Raw genomic sequence first — 8,963 nt, forward strand, 5'->3', positions numbered from 1 at the left:
ATAAATCCAGAAATGCATTGAGCAGTTTCAACGGGAACCAGTTCTTGCATTCACCGACTTCAAGAAACAGTTCACGCTCACAACAGATGCAAGTGAGTATGATCTAGGAACGGTGTTGGCACAGAAATCCGAAGAGGTAGAGCGTCCTGTAGCCTATGCCAGTCAGCCTCTCACCGAAGTGGAAGCCAGATACAATGCTTTAGAACGGGAACTTCTAGGAATCGTGTGTGTACCGCATTTCCGGCCCTATGTGTTTAGAAGGCGTTTTAGGGGTCATACTGATTATAGAATGTTAGAAAGAAGCAGGCACTATGGACGACGCTTGCACCTATCCAGAGAAGAAGAGCGAAAAATAACCGTCGACCAGTGGCGGCAGCGTTGGGAGGCTGCAGATTCCGGGAGGTGGACTCACAGGTTAATACCCGATGTGGGCAAGTGGTATGGTCGCCAGCATGGTGAGGTTGATTTTTACATAACCCAATTGATGATGGATGGACGGTCATGGGTGCTTCAGAGCCTACCAGTACCGCTTCAAACTGGACAACACCGAATAATGCCCTGGATGCCAGGCTGTCAACGAAACTGCGGAGCACGCGTTTTTCACTTGCACTCGCTTTGCAGTAGAAAGAAGTGAATTGGAGAGAGAGTGTGGAGGACGTATCACTCCAGAAAACGCGGTGAGCTATATGCTCCTCTCAGACCGGCATTGGAACGCAGTGAAGAGATTCACCACAGTCGTTCTCAAGAGGTTGAGATAGGAAGAGAGGGCTAGACGACGTAACCAGCATGGAAACGTGAAAACCATGCGAAGAATGCGAGGCGGCACTCAGCCATTTCCCTCCATGAAGTAATGCCTAGCAGCGGTCCCGTGGAGAGGAATGAACAGGTGTAGGGCAGTGGTTTTAGTGGGTAAAAATCCCACTCACGGATAGGTAGGTCTTGAAGATTTCCACCTACCCTCGTAAAAATAAAAAAAACCTCATAAACTTATACTGTAGAATATAACATATATAGAAAAAATATGGAAAGTTATTTACAATAAAAAAAAATTCCTATACCAATATACAAAAACTCACAACTTGATCAAAAGTAAACACTATATACATAAATTAAACTTAAAAATAAAGAAAAAGATTTCTGGTACAATAAAATGAACAACATAAAATAAAAAAAAAATAAAAAAGTAACAAATAAACTAAAATACAACATTAAAAAATTAAATAAATAATTACATTTCAAGTGGAGGTGATATCAGAACAGTCCAGTCTCTATATTATCATTGCCGGAAGTTTTAATTGTTCAATATGGACAGTTCGCCACTTTTTAGGTTCTCGGATACTCTCTATCGTAACTACATTATTCTCCCTAATAATTATCACCTTGAATGGGCCCTCGTATCGCTGTATCTCCTTACCCCTGTTAGAACCCAACTTTCTATATACGATCGTCCCAATTTTGATACCTCCCATCCTGTCTGTGACCTTTAGATTTTCCTGCGCCACCCTCCTGCGAAAACCCCGTAACTGCATGTATGGAATGATTATAAGCTGCAATCGCCTTATGTATAGCCACGTCTGGTACTAGTCCCTGGTCGACCTGATATAATCGAAGGTGATCGCTCAGAGTTCCGTGAAGTCTCTCAACGCCTCCTTTTCTTTTGGGGTGTCCTGGTGTGTTGAGGTGCCATATCACATCCAAGTCCTTCATTCACTTTCGTATCAAAGAGCTGTCAAATTCTCTTCCACCATCCGATGAGATGCGTTCTGGAACTATGTAGAACTGAAACCACAAGCGGAGAGCTGCCAATACTGCTTCCGAATACCTATCTTGCGCCTGGTGCACCATTGCCGACTTACTGAAGAGTTCAATCATGGTCACCCGTTTGTACCCCTTCCATGTCCCTTAAATGTGTCGATTTGTAAATCTTTGAGTGGTGCATCTGTGGTAGGTGTCTTCTCTGGTCTTTCTTTAGGCGGATGTGTGCGTAGACAAACCTCGGAGCTTCCTACAACCTCTGATATAGTCTTCCTCGTTCCCCACCAAAAGTATCTTCTCTTTAACACTTGCATAGTCAAATGGTGATTGCACAAATCAAATTCCCCGGTGATGTGTCTTCCCCTGATGATACGCTAAGGTGACTTCTTGTTGTTGTTCTTCTTCCATAACCACCCACCTTCCCTAGCAGGTCACAATCCACAATTACTTTATATTCCCTCGGTATGATCTTTACAATATGTACTTTCAAGAAGCCCTTACTAGATCCCAATGGTTCAAACCTATTTCCGCCTCCCCCTGAACCTCACAATGGCCACCCAGGGTGATTAACCTACACTGGCATCCCTGAATCCGGTGTGCTCTCCCTCCACTACATAACTTCTCCACAGCCTCTCGACACATGAAGAACTACCTTCTACCAGACACCTCACTCCTGCAATCTCTATTGTAGGCAAACCGCCGTGTTCTCCTCTCATGTGATTGATCTCCAATGTGCGGTAGCCCCTATGTGGGTACGTTCCTCACAACTCTCCTCGTGTTCTTGCTGCTTGTCCTTTTCGTCTCCAAGTCCTCCTCTCCTTGCTGGTTATACAATTCAGTACAACACTTTCCTTTCATTTACTTTATTATTAAAACTCATTGTTTTTGGTTGCATTGGAAGCTATTACAATGGCTGAAAATTTTTTAAAATAATTTCCCGATTAAGGTTGAACCACAAGCTAAACTAAATATGAGACGTTATTTGGTATCCGGAGCGCAGAACAAACGGATTATAGAATGTTATTGATGTAAAAAGAATGACGTTTTATAAAAATAACGAAAAACATGACAGTCATTATTATCTCTTAGCCTTAAACATGCCAAATTTATTCAATGAAATTAAGATAAGATATCACAATGTTAATGTTACAATAATTATCAGGAACCCAACGCACTCAATGGTATCCTGTAGATTCGGCCATACTAAACTTGCGTGTAAAAAAGAGACAATATGCAGATATTGTGGAAAAATCAAACATGAAGGTACACAATGTAATAGTCCCTTAAAATGTGTCAATTGCCCAGAAAAATATGACTATTTTTTCGAATCCTGTAAAGCATTTCTTAAAGAAAAAGAAATTAGAAGTATTCACTAATTCACTAGATTGGCCAGCTCTACCAGAACCTTACGGCAGTGATCATTTCCCAATCCGTTTAAAATTGAGGAATGTCAATCACAATTACGACACTTTACCTAAATGGATCTTAGAAAAAGCAGAATGGTCTAAATTCACTTTCAAGATAACCCTAGTTGCCCAACTATCGATAATGGATGCCAAACTATAACAGAAGCTGCAGAAACTTCCATCCCATTATGCAAGAGCTGCCTCGAAAGGCCGCCTGTTCCCTGGTTCAACAGTGGTTGTGAGAAAGCTAAACAACTTCTAAGAAGGGCTTTCAAGAAATTTAAAAAAAATATGAATATGCAGAATCTGGTTGAATATTAAAACAAAAGGCTTTATGTAGAAGAATTATAAATGATAGAAAAAAGGAATCGAGGAAATCATTTATCGAGTCGAATAATTCTTCTAACCCCTGTGAAGTCATATGCGATAAAATAAAAGGAACTAGAGCAACTTGCAAATAATCCCTATCTAATGAAGGGAAATTATCCGACGGTCCAGAAGTAATATATTCTCTGATTATTATTCTGAAGTATACAATGATGCCTCTCCTATCAATGTTCTTTAGCATTTAGACTTCTCCCCCACTCAAGACAATACCAAGATTACAATATACCATTTTCAATTTAGGAGCTGCAATCAATACAACAAGATGCTAAGGGATCTTCACCTGGTCCTGACAATATACACTATGCCACGTTACTCCTAACTAAAACCACACTGAACTGGCTCTTGGATTTTAATAATTATATCTGATCCACTGGAAATAATCCTAAGAACTGGAATTAAACTATATTGTATCCGATTTTGAAAACAGGACAAGATAAACGCCATCCATCCAGCTACCGACCAATTTTTTTAATTAGTTGCCTATGTAAGATAAAGGAGCCAATGGTAAATAAGAGGCTCATAGGTCACCTGGTTCAAATAGAAACTGAATTATAGTATGCCTTTGTCCAAGAGGAGCAAGCTGTTGCTGTCTATTTTGATATGCACAAGCCTTCGACAAAACAAATAAATTCACCATTATGAATAAACTATATTCACTAGGACTCAGAGGCAATTTCCTTACATTTATCCAAAGTTTCTTTATCACGTCGCTCCTTTCGGATCCGAATCGGATAATCTTTTTCAAGGCAATGTGAGCAAGGGAGTGGAGTGCCGCAAGGTAGGTACTAAGTACAATTTTATTCACTTTAGCCTAGGATTGAACCAACCTACTGGAATTAAAGTGATGCTTGACGATATAGCAGTATTATACAAAAGAAGAGATATCTCTTCCATAAAAGAAAAACTTCAAGTTGCACTCGATCGCATTAACAAATAGTCCAGATCATCAAGAATGCAATTCTCTCCTGAAAAAAACGAATGTACCTTTTAGTAGGAAAAGAAACACACCACAATCATCAGAACTTTACTTTACTGCCATAAGTTAACGTTCATAAATTCCTGGGGTTGTCGTTTGATAGGCGCCGTTATTGGGAATAACACATTAAAGTGTTGAAAGAAAGATGCGTTGGACTTAAATATTAAGGGTAATTAGCGGATCAAATTGGGGAGCGGACAGAAACGCAATGATTAAAGTGTATTAGGTTCTATTTTCTTCCAAGTTTTATTACGGCAGCTTTGTTTACGGCTCTGCTCGTACAAATGTTTAAGCTAAGCAAGATTCTATACACCACACAGGAGTACACCTCGCAACAAGAGACTTTAAGACAAGCCACTTTATATTCCAATTCCAAAATAGGGTGTGATGATTCACTACTAAACCGGACCTCGATCACAATGAGCAGACATAACATGAAATACGAAAGAATAGAGTGTGCCTAAGGATTATATTAAAAATTTATATCAAATCATGTAAACTATAATTTCTAATTCTAAATAGAGAGTGATGAGTACAACTATACCAGATATTAATCATAATGAGCAAACGTCATGCGAAATACGAAAGAATGGAGTGAGCCTGAGGATCATATCTTATCATATACATTATTATATTTAATTATTTAATTAAATTTATCTAATTGAATTAAGCCTTCAAATTATACCTAATTGGATATACTAATTTTATAATTCCTGACATGCCACCTTTGGTACTGATTTAAAAAAAAAAATTTTATTTTAATTTAACAAACGATAGCCATAGTAAATTGGTGGAAACGTCCCCTCAAGGGATCCCATAATTTATGCCGTGTACGGGGCGTTGGGGTTTCTAAGTACGACTAGGGGTTCCCCATAAACGTTGATTGAAAGTTATTCAAATATTTTTTCATTTATATTATGTATGTGTAACATAAATTCCTGTGGTTGTCGTTGGATAGGCGCCGTTATTGAGAATATCACATTAAAGTGTTGAAAGAAAGATGCGCTGGCCTTAAAATATTAAGGGTACTTAGCGAAACAAATTGGGGAGTGGTCAGAAACGCAATGATTAGAGTGTATTAGGCTCTATTTTCTTCTAAGTTTTATTACGGCAGTTTTGTTTACGGCTCCCCTCGTACAAATGTTTTAGCTAAGCTAGACTCTGTACACCACAAAGGAGTACGCCTCGCTACAACTCTATGTCTGTGTGTTGAACTAGGCCTACCACCTATGTTGTTCAGAAGACAAAAACTAGCCATTAATTACATGACAAAGTTGTACCTAAAAAACTCGAACGCAACCCATTAAATACATCTTCCAACTTAATTTTGCTATTAGATTCCAACAAACAAGGAACTCTACCTTGCCACTGTAAGAGAGAATGGCCATTACAATAGATAAACTAAGACAAATCGAACTAATTACAATCTAAAACGGAGTGACTCCTTGGACCTATAAATAACCCCGATTAAACCGTCATCTATCAAAATTTGAAAAGAACACACATTACCGGAAGATTTTAAAAACCTGTACCATAAATTAATCTAGTCCTTACTCGCTCACTTGTTTATATTTACAGATGAATCCAAATCAGGCACATCTACGGCATCCGCCTTTGTAACCCCAAATACCACCAACAAACAAAAATTGTACCAAGACTGTAGTATATATAGAGCAGAAATCGACGCAATTGCAATAGCACTGAGATACGTGAAGAGCTTACCAATTAAAAATGTGGTGATTATATCAGACTCGGTGAGTCCCATGAAAGCCTTGAAGAGCATGAATCCGGAACTCCCCGGACTTCATTGTCTTTTAGAACTCATAAAAAATTTAAACGACGATGGAAACTTATACACTTTATCTGGTCAACCAGTCATATAGGGATTAAAGGCAACGAAATGGCTGAGAGGGCAGACAAAGAGGCGCTCCCGAGACGCAGTAAAGCTTTTTTAACAGCGTCGGAGCTCGCACAACCACTAAGCAGGCCATATTACAGGAGTGGCAGGCACTGTGAGACAGCAGCCCACCAAATAAATTGAAGGCGATTAAGAAAAATGTCAAGGCATGGAGCAGCTCCAGTCGCGGCAAGCACAGAGAGGAGGTTGCATTGACACGCCTAAGACTAGTGTACGCAAGACTCACACACCTTCACTTAATTAAAAAGGAGGATCCACTCAGATGCCAGAAATATAATAAAAGAATGACAATAAATCATATCCTCGAAGAGTGTGTTTTCACACTAGTAGAATAAACGAAATGGGTATAGCTTCAAATATATCAGAGGACTTGGGAAATAGGGAAACATATTTAAATAAGATTAAGTCTTTTCGAAAAAAACAAGGACTATTTTATGTGTATTTTTTGTTGTTATCTGTTCTATTACCTGTTTATTTTTTTATATTTAGTTTCCTTTTATTTTTATTATTATTATATTTTTTTCAGATATATAATAGAAAACAAAATGTATATATAAATAAAATACTGGCGTTGATGACCGGTAGGTTTTACTCCTTAATTTCTGAATAACCAACTAACTATCCTTTCGGTTCCGCGTTTGTCAGGTAAAAATCAAAATTAATTTTGTTTTCAACTTTAACGGATTTATTTTTGTGTGATACTCATCAGTGCCACAGGGCAGTGTATCAGTATTGAACATTGAAAAAAATAACTACCCCGGAACGCTAGTTATTTTTTTCAATGTTCAATACTAAGAAAAATGTAGATAATTACCATAATGAAATACTGTTGTTGTTGTTGATTTTTTGCTTAAAGGCGTAAAACCCTCTGGTCATCAACGCCTATGGGATGATAAAAGTAAAAAAAAAATAGAATAAAATAAAATAAATAAAAAATAAAAAAAAAAAATAGAGAAATAACAAAAAAAAACAAATAAAATAAAAAATAAAAAACATAAAAATCGAAGAGGAGTTATAATTTATAAAGAAGGCGATGTGCTTTTAAAAATTCAAACACTCGTGCAATTTTAGCTTCCTCATCTGCGAGAGTTTCGGATAAATTTGGATTTATTTAAATTCATTTATTTTAAATGAAATACTGGATTACCTACTCTGCTATAGTTATCACCGTTATCTGCAATCCTTACTAACGTTATCTGCCATTTTTATGAATGTTATCTTTTTTGCAGTCAGATAAACAAATATTCAGCCGTTTTTACAGTTTAGATTCACATTGACTGGCACAGACCTGTGAATCCCCATGAAGAATTTCACACTAACCCTCTTTTTTCTGGTTGTTGTAGAAAGGATTAAATCTCAGAACATGTCTCATTATTTTGAAGAAGAAATTGATGGTAAGAATATTTACGACATAGCTTCAAGTGGTACTATACTAGTTAAAGAAAAAATGTAATGTACAAAAAAATATAAGGTATTAAATAAAATGTCCATGTGATGATGGATTCGGTTTAGGAATCCTAAAATAAAATGAATTAAGTTAAAATGATTGAATTTGGAATTCTATTGTTTTTTAGTATGAGTGTGTTTTACATTAACTTAACTAGTAATTAGTTCTGTTATACATATGTTTCTTTCAATCTGGTCTTCATCGGTGTAAATCAAGCTAAATTTACATATTTATATTTTTTACGTTTTTATATCTTCTTTAATATCATACATAACACATTAATAAAACAGTCATAAACATAAAATAGATAAGATGCATAGCTCGAAACAGTACTTCTTGAAATCTCTACACAGCATGATTGCATTGATTGATGGTAACAGGCGATGTTGAGACGAAAGCTAAAAATAAAGTCAAAATTAACAAATTAACTAAGGAATTACCTTATATTTTGAATTTAACTCATGGGATTTATATACATTCATATTCATTATTTTTTTACATTTTTATTTTATTTATTTATTGAACTTTACAAATGTACAACAAAAAAAAAATACTGTAAGTAAATTTGAGGAAGGTTTAGAACACACTCTTTTAACATCGAAAATTATCATAATCATCCCACTCTTCCTCTTCCTTCCCCTTCTCCTCCCCTCCTCCCCCCTGGTGTCACTAAATTTTTTGTTTGTCTTGTGATATCTCATCATAATTTAAACTATAATTTTATAATAATTTTCATATTCATTATAATGTATAATTTTTTATTCCCACATATTTTTTTATCAACTATATCAACCAGGTTTAAACTTGAGAAAGAAAAGAACAATAATTTGTGAGTCAATTTTTAAAATAAATAATGATAAAATAAAATAAAACAAAATTTTGATTCATATCTTTAAATTTAAAAAACATACCATTCTTCTTTTCCTTCAAAGGTTTTAGCCGAAGTTCGTGAGGGCATTTTTAGTCGAATAGTAATAATGAAAAAATTGAAAAAAATGTTTATCTTTTTTGGAAGATTATTGGTTGACCGTGTGTAAAGTATAGAGCAGAAATCGACGCAATTGCAATAGCACT

At 36.2% G+C, this 8,963-nt stretch overlaps 1 long non-coding RNA gene across 1 annotated transcript in view; it reads left to right on the plus strand.

The window, feature by feature from the left end:
• Window positions 1-7,703: 7,703 nt before the first annotated feature.
• Window positions 7,704-8,963, plus strand: part of LOC136796130 (uncharacterized) — a 4,072-nt gene continuing 2,812 nt past the window's right edge. The window contains exon 1 of the long non-coding RNA XR_010843829.1: window positions 7,704-7,836. This is a non-coding gene — a long non-coding RNA (uncharacterized lncRNA). The remainder of the gene's footprint in view (window positions 7,837-8,963) is intronic.

Source organism: Halyomorpha halys, unplaced genomic scaffold, assembly GCF_000696795.3.
Source record: "Halyomorpha halys isolate HHAL.00 unplaced genomic scaffold, Hhal_1.1 Scaffold912.1, whole genome shotgun sequence".
Classification (NCBI taxonomy): Eukaryota; Metazoa; Arthropoda; class Insecta; order Hemiptera; family Pentatomidae; genus Halyomorpha; species Halyomorpha halys.